At 37.1% G+C, this 15,029-nt stretch overlaps 1 long non-coding RNA gene across 1 annotated transcript in view; it reads right to left on the reverse strand.

Annotated features, from left to right (window-relative positions):
* Positions 1 to 1,233: 1,233 nt before the first annotated feature.
* LOC126484419 (uncharacterized) overlaps positions 1,234 to 15,029 on the reverse strand; it is a 198,683-nt gene continuing 184,887 nt past the window's right edge. Inside the window, exon 3 of the long non-coding RNA XR_007587850.1 lies at positions 1,234 to 1,261. This is a non-coding gene — a long non-coding RNA (uncharacterized LOC126484419). The remainder of the gene's footprint in view (positions 1,262 to 15,029) is intronic.

The following is a 15,029-nucleotide window of genomic DNA, read 5'->3' on the forward strand; positions in this document are numbered from 1 at the left end:
GGGTTTATTAATTTCCCAAATTTGTTTTACTGTGGATTCTCATAAAAACAATATCTCTTTGTCATATGTCAGGTTTAAGGGTACACAACAAATACAAGAGGGTGCCACCAACATAAGCACAACCACTCACCCAGCACCTCTCGGTTCCGAGAAGCAGCCTCCAGATGGCACTGACAAATTCACATCATTTTCTGCTTCCATGCCATGTCCACCTACACATTGTACACACCTGCCAATAGTGTGGAGAGCTGCCAAAGGGAGTGCTGACTACACTGGTTCTGCCTTGTACTGGCAGAGATGGATATCTTTCCACCAGACACAAAACACTATGTACTACAGATACCCACAGCTACGATCGAGCAGTCTGACAGTTCAGTAACCGCAGCCAGCTCAAAACTGCTCTTGCAATTATGCTATGGAGTGCAGTTCTATGTGATCCACTGAGAAGACAATGTTACGACTTAGCAGTTGCTATTTACAGGGTAGTGGTAGAATTGTGAGAGTCTACACTATTACATTCAGTCATAATGACATAATTATACGCTGCTAAAAGACAATAAATTTATACTGATTTCACTGTATTAAGTATAGCATATCAAGTGCTATACACCAATTGTACTAAAGATAAGTACTGTTTTGTAACATACTCTTAATAAATGTTACTGGTTATTCTTTACTGTTTTGCCACATTTCTGTTCTAGAGCTGCCCAGTGAAGCCTGTGCAAGTTGATACCTATCAACGTATGATCTGTCACCTTGAAAGAGCTTTTGCAGTAAAACCACTTTTATGCTTCCATGAACGTTTTGGGTAAATTAATAGTGGTATTCAGTTACAAGATTCTCAACACTCCTACTTTAGGCATCGATTAAAGGAAGGTTTTGTCCAATGTTGCCTCATTCTACTTTCTTTTAGATGCTTCCGGAATAAGCACCCACTGTCTTCTTAATTTAGGCCACAATTATCTGTTTAGCCTATGAATATAGCAAAACCGTTCTAACATAAAAGACAAAGAAGGATCTGGCAACCATGTCTGAGACATATATTGTCATACACTAATTATTCTCACCTCCTGGTTAACTGGTCCTTGCTCTGCTAAATCTTGGAAGCTTTTCAGTTGATCTGCAGCTTCTTCCTTTCTTCCATTAGCAGTCAAAAATATGGCATAGTTCAAAGGTATGGAAGCATCTGTTGGGTCCCGGTGTGCAGCCTGTTCAAAAACCTGTTGAGCATTGTCTGGATCTCCCAGTTTCTTCAAGGTAACTGTCCAACAGAGAAAATTGTAGCATGTACTTTTTAAATGAATTTATAAATATAATGTAAGATAATATGATAAAATAAGAGAAAGGACACAGTACAGCACTAATTGTGAACATGGTGCAGCACTAGTTGTGAACTGCAATACCCTATCACATTTCTTACATCCTTAGTGTTAAGAAGGAACATTAAATTAAATCAACAAGTGAAATAACTAGAGTGAAATGCAAGTGAAAGTCTTCAATATGTCAAATTTCAGAAAATGCTATCAAGAAAATATAATCTACTATAGTGATGGCGATACATGAATGACATCCTCTGCTTAGTAGATGCTCCAGACTTGAAGACAGAACAACTGCACACAGAGATAAACACACTACATAAAAGTGAAGATCGCTTCAGAGAGAGAAGCAGGTCAAATACACTTCCTAAATATATCTATCACACAGAAAAATAACCATTTTTATATATTTTTTTCACTCCAGCAATCTATCACCTGTAGGACTTAAGGTATATTAATGCAAAGTACAAGTCCAAATAAATGCTAACCATTAAGTGTTTGTGGTTCTTTGAGGCACATCTGAATCTTTTTTAAGTTAAATGTAATAATAATTTCATACAGTATTTCAAACATACAACAAAGTGCTTTGTTAAAACAGTTAACAAGTAATTCGTACCCCATCAATCGATTATTTATATTCCAGCAAAGCTCTTCCATTATCACATTAACAAATAATTTATGCTTTTTGTAGGGCAAAATTTCTGCTTTAGCTTTATTTCTTTATCACAATTGCAGTTTCAACTGTAGAGTCATCTTCATTTGGAAAATTTTATACTTAACCACATATTAAAAAAATTAAGCATATTTTAGCAAATACAAATATTTCACACAATAATGAGAATAGTTTATTTCCAACATTTCTGCAACCTTAGAAAACCAGCATGTACTATCACATATGTAAGACTCTCACCTGGACTACAAATTACTCCTTGGGTGAAGAACATATATTGTTTTAACTGCACATAATAATTCCTGAAGAAATACCTGAGGCTAAGTTGATATGTAGGAGTGCAAAGGTATGAGTTTGTAAATGATGACGTGGAGTAACACCAAAAATCTTCTAGTAAGTACCAAAAAGCAAATTGAGTCTCACATTCTGCTACTATTCAATTGACTAAAGAAAACTGAATCACTGTTTAGTGCTGTATATGTTGCAACTGCGACCATTCCAGTCGAGGGTTGCCGAGAATGAGGTGCGATGGGACCAAACGGAAGTGGCCCGCGAACAAACAAACAAACGGGAAAGGACAGACATGAACAACAGCGACGACCGAACAAGACCTTACGATGACAACATGCAAGAAGCAACGGAGTCATAAGCGACAACCAAACGAATCCACAATGTCCACTTCTAAATGAAAACAAAGTACAGTAAACATGCTGTCTGTAGCCGAGAAGTCATTAGACTCACACGAATATCAAACTGCTTAGCCGAGCGACAGGCAGGTGCATATACACAGGATACGGTACATCGCTATTGGCTGCTGGGACCACATGCTCCACCATGGTGCCCACACGTTATATGCGTGCCTGGAACATGCGCAGCCACGGCGTAACGGCTTAGAGATCTCTAGTGGTAATTGAGGTCAACGCCATCTGGTGTGGATTCAAAACCCGCGGCGCTCAGTATCAGAGTACACACTGATGTATTAAGTTTAAACAGTGATCCAGTAGTAACAATATGAAATCTTCCAAGTAATATGAGCAACCAATGGCTTTACATTGTTCAAACATTATCTGAATTAAGTTCTTATGGAATGGATCAGAAAGTGTGGAGGAAAGGTCCTTGGCATATATAAAGATTTCCTACTGAATTTATTATTCACTGATAATCAGTTAATATTGACTGCAGAGGACTATGATACAGAGTACATGATGGACAAAACTTTAGAAACATACAATAAAGCTGGACTAACAATATTTTTTTTTCCTAAAATACGATTATCAGAGATGGAAAAACTACTGAGGCATATAAAAAATATAAAAATCCAGGAGTTGTACTCACGGATCAAGTTTCCAGTAAGCAAGAAATAAGGCAGAGCCAAACAAGCAAACAATAATCTGAAAAACATCTTCTGGACAGATGAAATTAACAAAAAGAGAAAGGATTTATGAATCAAGAACACAAAAATTTTTTATATGGAGTGGAATCCTGGGAAATAACAAAATGAGGTAGAAGAAGACCTGAAACTGTGCAACTTGGTTTTTTGAGAAGAAGTCATAGAGTATGTAGGCAAGAGAAGATCCCAAACAAAGAAATCAGGAAATGATTGAAGACTGCCATGTGCATCACTGAAGAGAGGGAAAATGGAATTTAAAATGGTTTGGGCATGTGGCCGAAAATAGTACTATTTTGACAACCTCCATACCAGAGATCCTGTGCAGAATGGTAAAATCATGTGGGGGAAATATGCAATGAAGAAATTTGAAAGACTTTATTCATGGACCAAGAAGGTTGGATATGATGTGGCGAGAAATGGCCTAAAAAGCTGTGAACAACTTGCAGAAGAAACTAGTTTTTCTTTCTCAATTGTTAATAGAACTTCCATTATTTCTTGCCTTTTCCCCAATCGACAGAACATTCCACCATCTTTTGTGTGTGCCTCTGGGACAGTATATTTTGTTCTTCCAATATTTTGATTGGTAACCTTACAGCCATCTTCAAGGTGAATTGCTGGCAGAATTTAAACCACTTGACAACACTGTGGAGCACGCACACACCCACGCATGCACCACGCACGCGCGCACGCACACACACACACACACACACACACACACACACACACACACACACGTGTGATTATTAAAATAGATGGTCTGTGTTTTGGTCTTAGATGCATAAAATTTTATCCTCTTGTTGCAGTGCTGATAGTGTTATCTCCCAAGCAGTCGCATTTACTCCGGGGTATTGTGTCAAGTGGTTTAAATCTAGCAAGCTACTCACTTTGAAGATGGCTGTAATGTTTTCAGCCAAAACATCGGAAGAAGAAATAATTTTAAGCCAGATGAATGCCTGAAAGATGATGGTATAGAAATTACTCTCTTTCATGACTGAAATATTTTGTGCCATCAAAATAATTCTAAATATTGGTATAAAAATTTACTCTGTTTTCTGTTCAATGGATACGTCTGGTTTCCCCATATATTTGAGCACATTATGCAGGAAACTTGCACATTTCTCATAATTTATACAGAGAGTGATATATTTTGGAATGATACATAATGGATTGATTCAGCTGTTGATAACTGAAGTTTATGACTAAATGAACCTTCATTACACCAGATTGGTCTGTGTCAAGAAAAGCTCCACTCTTGGAAAGTGAATCAAGTGAATCAGAAACAACTAAGTAATTTAGGAATGAAGTTAAGATTATTTTTACTTACTTATACACTTTTTTTCAGTTGATGAATATCTAGACAACAATAATCTGTATTAACATCACTCAAACCTTCATTGCACTAATTGTTAGTATTATAACTCTTATTATTTGCAATGCTACAGAATTACTCACTTGTTACATGTAAGTCTGACACATAAATTACATAATTCGTGTTGAGCTGTGTGATATAATGTCGTTATTTCACTTATTACTGTAATTTACGATATTTGCAAACTACGTCTGGATTTCTATGCACACAATACCTCTTGCTCTTTATCTTTCATATATTGTTCAACTTAAGATTATTTGAAATAAAATAAATTATTGGAACCCTGAACATAATGGTAAATGAACACAGATTCATGTAGATGGATTGCAAAGTAATCTCTGTAGTGAGGTTATTTTTGCTTCTTCATGTTTCGTCCCCATTCTCTAATGATATTAGTAATCTGTTCTCAAACCATCAGAAACTGTTGCAGCATTCAGCTCACCGTTGCTCTGAAAATATGGAAAGTAGTTGGGTACCCATAATATGCTGAAACTATTCACAGACTAATATTAATGCAAAGTAAATATAACAGGTGTTTTCAACAAGTTGTCTTGGTTACTAACTTTTGAGCATGCAACTGGGAACTCATCATTTCATATGATATTTTGACAGAAAACCTTCAAGTCATTGTTAAGGTGAGGCAGTGACAGACTTATGAGTGTAAATTCATTACTATTTATCACATGACACTGTAAAATTATGTGATATACAAATATACAGTAAAATATCAGAGCATGTGCATCATAGATGACAGAGTCAACAGAAAAAGTGTAACAATCAGAGGCAAGAAATGCATCATACATGAAACTGCACAAACACACAGAATAAATAATAATAATAATAATAATAATAATAATAATTATTATTATTATTATTATTATTACAAAAACCATATTGCTGCTCAGTATAAGGTGCAAGCATGCCATTGTTCATGAGGAGATGGATATCCATAAAAACTGGTGACAAGTCACAGAATACCAAACAACAATCTTCCAAAAATGTCTGTCCACAGTTTTTAGAGTTAAGGCATAAGTGGACACCAGGAATTGTATAAAATGGAAGTCATCATCCCAGTGGGTTATGTTGTCTTCCAGAGGCATTTACATTGCTCCCTTTACCAAAAAATCCTAAAAACTGAGGAAATGCTAAACATTTGAAAGTCATAATTCATGCAGTTGGTGTGAGAAACATAGTATTTAGCTACAGTGACAGAAATGCCTCTGAACTTTATAAAACTGCTAATAATATATTCTTTGTTTACCCAGAGTTCATGTAGGTTTTGAGATAACACTGCCACCTGGTATCAATATAGGATAACTTTGGATCTGATGTTTATGTAAGCCTGCATAATAGTGACTCCTGGTATCCATTTTTTTAAACTATGCAGGATCAGGATACAATTTTAAAACTGATTTGATGAAAGCTATGTGCCTTGTATGAACAACAGTGATTGTGTGTAAGTGTTATAGTGAAAGGTTAAGAATGTTTAATTATATCCCCTGAGTGTGTAAGTTGTTATATTACACCGTTCGTTGCTGCACACATGCACATTATACACTGAGATGAACACTGCACTGTTCTTAATATATATTAATGACTTGCCATTCTATATTCACAAAGATGCAAAGCTGGTACTTTTTGCCAATGATACAAGTATAGCTATCACACCCAACAGACAAAAATTAACTGGTGAAATTGTAAATCGTTTAGTGGTTCTCTGCAAATGGGCTCTCATTAAACTTTGAAAACACAGTACATACAATTCCACACAGTAAATGGAATCACACCATTAATAAATATAGACTTCGATCAGAAATCGGTAGCTAAGGTAAAATATTCAAAATTTCCAGGTGTGCATTGATGAGGGGTTGAACTGGAAAAACCACACTGAAGATCTGCTGAAATGTTTGAGTTCAGCTACTTATGCTATTAGGGTCATTGCAAATTTGGCAATATACATCTCAGTAAATTAGCTTACCGTGCTTATTTTCATTCTCTACTTTCGTATGGCATCATATTCTGGGGTAACTCATCATTGAGTAAAAGAGTGTTCATTGCACAAAAGTGTGTAATCAGAATAATTGCTGGAGCTCATCCCAGATCGTCCTGCAGACACTTATTTAAAGAGCTAGAGATCTTCACTGTAGCCTCACAATATATATATTCACTTATGAAATTTGTTATTAACAATCCAAACGAATTCAAAAGTAATAGCAGTGTACATGGCTACAACACTAGGAGAAAGGATGATCTTCACTACTCAAGGTTGAATCTAACTTTGGCTCAGAAGGGTGTAAATTATGCTGCCACGAAAGTCTTTGGTCACTTACCTAATAGCATCAAAAGTCTGACAGATAGCCACATAGCATTTAAAAGGAAATTAAAAGAATTTTTTAATGGCAACTCCTTAAACTCATTAGATGAATTTTTGGATATAGTAAGTGGGTAATTTCCCCAAACCACCAGAAAAAAAAAAATATTAAGTGTCATGTAATACCTTGTATAGACACCTTTTATTAAACTGACACATTCCACATCATTACGAAGTGTCGTATTCATGATCTATGGAACAAGTACTAATCTAATCATCTAACCCACCTATCTGTGCTAAACAGCCTGCATTGGGCTGGGATGAAGCAAGTGGTCTGCCTTGCCCTGTGCTAAATAATACAGAACTGCTTCTTGTCATGTCTCTTTCTGTCAATCTGAGATTTGTCACCACTGAAATGAACATTATTGAAGGTGTAAAAAAATTAGTTTCTAACTTTGAAACTTCTTTGCAAATTTACTTATGTTAAAAATCTACAGAGATGTAAAGACGACTTCTTATTCAACTGTTTCCAAATCAATTTTGGCACCCCACTCCAAAAGTTCCAAACTTTCAAACTGTTTGGACTGATAAAAACTATCAATTACAGCTCTAGTTGAAACATAAGGCTGTAGTTTCACCCTTGCTGACACAGGTGGTGCAGAATAGTTAGTTTCAGAATCTGTGGAGGAGCTACTGCTTTTGTCAACAATGAATAACTGATCCTCACTGTTGCTCTTTGTATCTCCATGATCTCTGCCTCAGTGCAACCACAGTTTTCCTTGTTGAACAGATGATGAGAAACACACTGTGATGCAATTCTGATGAACAATAAGACATAAACCTAAGCTGAATGGAACAAAATGAGATCTCAACAGACAAAGTACCAAAATAAAACTGAGCAACAGGATAGAAATTCGCTGTATGCTTAAACTCATCAACAGAATGCAGGTGCCTATCATCAACACTGAGGGGTCAGCTTAGTTGATTTGTCAATAGTGCTGAAGGAAAACCCTGAGGCTGCTCTTAATAACAGCACCTGGGGAGAGGAAGAGCATGTTCAGTTAACTTGTCAACAGTAGTGAAAGGGTTAATTCCTTGATACCTGTAACTGTGCATGGCTCAGTAATGTATAGGTGAGCTAAATTGTTCCAACATGTAATTAGTGTAAGAAATGAGGAAGTTCTTGTCAAGTAATATTGTTGCTAGGATGTGCTCTGGGCTGAGTTCAGATAGTTGCACTGCAGATTATTATTTTGTTAATGTGTGAATATAATTACTGACTGGGCTACTAATTTAATTTATACTCATACATCATGATGAATGTCTGGCATCTGAAATAAACACATAAATGATGACTGTCAGAAATAAATATGGCAAGTGAAATGTGAGATGATCAGAGCAAGACAGTGTCAGTATTGAAGTATAGTAAGATGTTGTTACTTTATTTCATGTACCGGTAATCAATAAAAATTTGAAATTTTTTCCGTTCATTTCGGATGCCTAATGTTACTTTTAGTTGTCCGTTTTCGTGACAATTATTTTGCCTAATACAAAGTATCATGTGGCGGGATAACCGTAGCTGCTGTATCGTGATGGAAAACACCGTCTGCATCACTAAAATTATATATTTATTTAGCGGTTTCGATCATAAATATATCTAGTGCTGAAACACTAATAATAATAATAATAATAATAGCTTTATTCAACATCGAATGGTACACTGCACATGTACAAAGAAACAGTAATGATTAAAGTTATTTGTACAATACACAAGACACATTCTTCTGAATACGTCATTAAATTACAACAAAATTACAATAAGGTGTTTACTTATTTCTGTTCACATAATTTCACAAAGCATTTGTTGTTCTTCATATAAGTATGGTACTCTTCTAATGTGTAGAAAGGGTGTTTTACAAAAAATTTCTTAAGCTGATGTTTCAGTTTAATTGTAGGAAGAGCCATGACTGCTCTAGGCAGTGCATTAGCTAATTTTATACCTGCATACTGAGGCCCCTTTTCGTAAAGTGCTGTTCTGTGGCTGCCAATGTAAAATCTTTCTTTATTTCTAGTATTGTACTGGTGGAAATCTGAATAAGTGTTTGGGTGCAGTCTTTTCACAAGCAATATGGCTTTTAGAATGTATGTGTTTATAACAGTTAACACCTCTGTTTTTGGAAACAAGCTGCGACAAGATTCCCTATATTTTGCTCCACAGATTATTCTCACACCCCTTTTTTGAAGAATGAGTAGCTTATCTAGATTAGCTTTGGTTGTTGCCCCCCCAAATTTCAATACCATAGTTCAAGTGAGAGGAGAAAAGAGCATGGTATGCAGTCTTTAGGACTACGGTGTCTCTACAGAACTTGCTAATAGTACTGATTGCAAATATATTTTTTGACAACTTAGTTGCTAGAGTGTCAATATGTGTGTCCCATTTCAGGTTGCTTTGGATTGTTACACCAAGGAATTTTACACTAGACTCTTTCTTTACCAATTTGTTGCCCATGTCTAATTTAATTTCATTATTCAAACTACTTTTGTTAAACTCCATCAAACATGTTTTACTGGTGCTTACATTTAAGTGGCTTTCATTAAAAAATTGAACAATTTCTTTTGTCACGTTATTACACTTGGCCTCTAGTTCATTACATGATTCGTTTTTACATACAATGGATGTGTCATCGGCATACAGAACAATTTTGGAATTTATAGTACAGTATTTAATATCATTTACATAGATCAAGAACAGAGGGGGGCCCAATACCGAGCCCTGGGGCACCCCATATTTTATGCAAGTGATCTCTGATTTGTAGACACCACTTTCCGTTTTAAGTAGAACAAACTGCTTTCTATTGCTCACATAACACTTTATTAGGTCATAAGCAGCACCTCTAATGCCCATGTTCCATAGCTTGTCTAATAGGATATCAATGTTCACACAATCAAAGGCTTTTTCCAGGTCTAGGTATACACCTGCCACATGTTCCTTGCTTTCGATACCCCCTAACACCTCTTCAAGTAGTTGAGCAGCTGCAGTGCTAGTTGATTTACCTTTTACGAATCCATTTTGATTTTCGAACATCAGGTTGTGTTTGTTAAGAAAGTTTATAATCCTGTTGTATATAACTTTCTCAACTATTTTGGAAAAGACAGGAAGGATTGAGACTGGTCTGTAGTTTTCTATTTTGTTGTTTCACCTTTCTTAAAAATGGGTGTTACCTGTGCTATTTTGAGTCTGTCTGGAAAGGTGCCAGATTCTATTATATTGTTGACTGCTGCAGACAGAAGTACAGAGACATTTTGGCTACAGGCTTTTAAAACATTAGTATTTAGGCCATCATGCCCAGCTGAATTAGAGGGTTTTGGAGAGCTAATGATGCCCATTATTTCTGCACAGTTTGTGGGGGCTAGATATATACTATGGTCACACGTATTACCTTTAAAACTGTAGTTCATGTTTTTATGTTTGTCATTTATGGCTTCCCCTACGGAAGAAAAATATTCATTAAAAATATTTGCAATTTCCAGTTGGTCTTTTATGAGCATGCCATTGTGGTTAATAGTAAAGTCCATACAGGATTTGTCATTGCTGGTTCTAAAACTGTTTATGACTGCCCAGATGCCAGTAGTTATGTTGTGTGAGTTTTGAAGCTTATTTGCAACATAGTTGCTCCTGGTCTGTGTAAGTAAGTCCTTATAGTGTGCTTGATATATTTTGAAGGCTTCCTTTAGCTCAGGAATCTCTCTATTATTCAGCATTGCACTGTGGAGTAGTTTTAATTTTTCCCTCGCTTCAGTGACATTACTATTTACCCAAATATTTTTTGTTTGTTTCATTTTTGTGATTACAACTGGGCATGTGGTATCAAAGCAGTAATAGAAGTCAGCAGCAAAGTTATCATATGAAAAGCGATTATTTTCAAACCATTTTATTTGTGCTAGCATCCAGTTTAGTCTATTTATGTTGTCATTATACATTATTCTTTTAGTTACAAACTGTTGCTTTGTGGTGACAGTGGGGGCCTCATGGTGTTCCAATTTAAGCTGTACTGCATGGTGATCTGAGATGGCTAGTTTTAAAACCGATGCACTGTGGGATAGGTGGGTCATGTTTGTTATTATGTTGTCAAGACATGTTTTACTATTGCCAATTTCTCTAGTGGGTTCCTGATTGAGTGGGGTCAGGTTAAATTCATCACACAGACGATGTAACTTTTTGGTGCTGACATCATTTGTTAATAAATCTATATTTATATCCCCCGTAACTATAATATTTACATGACCATTTGGCCCAGAAAATGTTGTACCTATATATACAAGCAAGTCAGAAAGATTTACAAAAAAGGTATCTGTATTTGCTGCAGGTGGCCTGTAAACACGAGATAAGTGTTATGTTATCTCTACCCCATTTCAGGTTTATTGCAGCAAATTCTGAGACTCCCTCCAAGCAGAAGGCACTCACATCAATAACATTAAAATTACTTTCATTTACAGTGAAAATTGCTACACCTCCCCCAGTCTTGTCTTTTCTACTGAAGGCTGTGCAGAATTTCATACACAGTGGTTGACTAATGTTAATCAGAGCTTCATTGCACCAATGTTCAGTTACAACTAATATATCGGGTTTGTCAATCCATGAAATTACATCTAGATCATTATGCTTATTTCTAAGACTACCAAGATTCTGGTGTATGATTTTAAGGCTGAGTTTTACCTGCTGGACCTTAGAGGATAATTTTGGACTAGCAATGAGGCCAGCAGGCTTCACAAGTTTCCCTGGCTTGCCAGCGGTGGCTGGTGTTGTGGCAGATTTTGTTGAGATGGGTTGTACCACCTCATGGCAATGGACTTCTTTTCATCACTTTGTGAACACTGTCACCTGACTTCCTCAATAATTTTGCTACTAATAATCTTTTTGCCTCTTTTGTTCATGTGCAGACCATGAGATGTGTGCACCTCCCTTTCTAGATATGTGACATCTAGAGACACATTCTGAAATTTACTACATACATCTTTAATCCTGTCATTTGTTTTATGAACTTCCCGGTTCACAATAGACTGTTTCATAAGATCATACCTCTGTGGAATGTTGACAACAACTGTTTTCGTGTGATTTAACTTACCCAGTACCATTTTCATATGTCTAATTGCATCATTTGCTTGATTTCTTGCTACATCAAATGAACCTCCCATAATAACGACACAGTCATTGGATGAGAAGGAGTCACACTCCTGCATGCACGGCTTCACCACAGCAGAAAGAGGGGCTCCAGGCTGGATGTGGCCTACAGCTGCAAAGTTGTCTTGCATGTTTGCGATGTTTTGCGCTATTTCACGTCCATGGCTGTCTCCATATAATAGAATCCGGCCCTGCTTGTGTTTCTGATTGTCGTCGTTTCTTCTGTTTTTCTCTAGGGACGATTTCTTGCATGTAATTTCACAGATTCCACTTCCTTGGACGGTTTGTTTACGTTCAGTTTCACGTTTTGCACACGAGTTTCGGACTTCGTGTTTTCTGAACTTATCACTGACAGTTTTTTTGCTGCTTGAAGGATTACCTCTAGTTTGCACGGACTGAACTTGTTCTTGTTCCACTATTTCTTCGAGAATTTGAAACCTGTTTTGAGTATTGACGGCAGGAAAGCTTTCCTTGGTTTTTAGTTTAGGCCTGCAGTCGTTCATCAGGCGCTGTTGTTCAAATTCACTCACCTTCTTATTTAAGAGAGTAACTTCAGCCTTTAGGCTATGGATTTCACTTACCATATCGCCGACTAGAAATAGATAATTCGCACCTACAGTCACAAATTTTTGCTTTAGGAGACACTTTTGTCCCATACACCTAAACTTGTATATCCATCTTCAAGAAATGCTGATGTTGCTAAGGAAAGCGCAACAATTTAACAAAGTAGCAACATGGAAGGATTAGAAAATGTGCAGGAACAGAAATACCGCAGGTGTTCATGAGTTACCTCTGAAACTAATTTGGGGTAGTAAGTGAATACGTTTTAATTAAGGTACATCCACAAATCACCAACTGAGTTTACAATGACGTCAACGCGTTTATCGCGTTACCGGCTATTAGTTTCGTATCACATAGTACCAGTTTCTGTATCTTTCATCGCGTGTGTAATAGTGACAGTTAAGGTTTGAGTCAACCTGTGGACCGAGGACTTGTACTCAACAACATGAACTAAGGCAACTTACAAAATTAGAAAGCAACCTGCGCACAGGTGATGCGGTCTAAGGTGACAGTGTGAATATATTTTACTTTCTTGTCAGCAGCGATTTGAATTTTCTCTGTACATGGTAAAGCAGTCAACACATGAGACCCAAAATACGGGGCGAATCCGAACTCCTGAATTTCTTGTGAGCAGTTTATGCGTATTTCAGTATAAGGGTTTCGTGGTCACCAGCCCCTCGTTATAGAATAATAATGTAATGTTGATTTATTCAACTTTTTACCACATTTACGTATATTTCTTTCAAAGGATCCTCATAATAGTAAAAAACCATGTGATAAGCAATCAACAATAGATTCTGAACAGAACAGTGTAGCGCAAAAACCCTCGGAAAGTGCTAAGAGTACAGTGATGCGTTTCTCTGTGACTGCGGGGACAGTCAGCACGGAGTCGTGGCAGTCTGCCACCGCACGCAGTCAGCCCAGACACGAGAGGAAAGTCGGCCTGTTCTTCGTCAGTAAACGTATCCGCACTGCTGTCTGTCACGGTGACGCTGTCGCAAACGAGACACTTGCAATGTGCGCATGTAATTTCCCTACAATACAGATACAAACAGGAACGGGAATAGGAAACCAAACGAAATGCAATTGCTCGGTAAAAAGGAACAAGAACCCGTGGGTCACTGATACCAAAATGATGAAAAAATGTCCCCGTCAAACCTCCGAAGTTTTATCGCTGCAGTTCTACTTCACCTACCACGAAGAATCATGACTTTAGATAACAGTCGAGTGTGAAGTATATCAGAGTAATACACCTCTTGTAACTGCTATCCAATAGTTGCGAAAAGAGCCATCATGAAGCTATAATGCTTGCGTTCTGATAAAGACGCCTTGCCTTTCCTAATATCGATATATTACAACACGACTTTCTTTTGAAAACAGAAATATTATTGTACGGGGTTTATACGCAGTTTCGAACACGAACATAAATCAGTTGGTTACATTTGACGATCGCTAGGTTTGTAGCTGCAGAAACACCTCACATTACAATGGCTGCGCTAACCAGCAGTGTTCCAGCTGCTGTTCCAGACGTGAAGGAGCGGGAGTAATACGTGCACTTGCGTCGGTATGGAAAGGTGAAGAACACGACCCGTGCAGTGTTACATGAAGTGCGTAGCTGCAGTAATTACGTGTGTTAGAAGTTACAGAACTATAAAGGTTCCCGTCGTTTCGCACACAATAAAACAATTCGGGTTGCTATAGACTTAACGACATTCACCGTTGTAGGCTGCGATACTATTTATTACAAGACCAATACAATGATGCTAAATTGCGCTTGCTACACTAAGCCTCTCTTCTTGTGGTCGAAATCGATGTTTTGTGTCTGGAGTGAAAGTGCGTATGGGAGGTAGAGCGAGTTCGTCTTCTCCCTGACCGGCACCCAAAAATTTCGTTTTACTATTGAGTTAATTGAACTAAAAAGACTCTAAAGGTCTTCCAAGCCAACATTAATAATATATTGTGCCTCGACTGTATCGTACTCAAGTTCCTCACCGGAGTCTTTGTCTTCTTATTTTACCAACAAATGATAGGTTTGAGTGTATTATCATGGCACGAATAATGATTCATATTTATGTGCGCAGTGACATTCACCTTAAGTGTCTCGTTTTCTGAGTATGAATTTCAACATAATACGATTCTTTACGTTGACTTGATATTGACAAAAGCAACAGTTTTGATACAAAGTTTCCACATATTTTTGTAAAAGGTGATTTTGTTTCCATCAGCATGC

The sequence above is a fragment of the Schistocerca serialis genome, chromosome 6 (genome assembly GCF_023864345.2).
Source record: "Schistocerca serialis cubense isolate TAMUIC-IGC-003099 chromosome 6, iqSchSeri2.2, whole genome shotgun sequence".
Taxonomy (NCBI): domain Eukaryota; kingdom Metazoa; phylum Arthropoda; class Insecta; order Orthoptera; family Acrididae; genus Schistocerca; species Schistocerca serialis.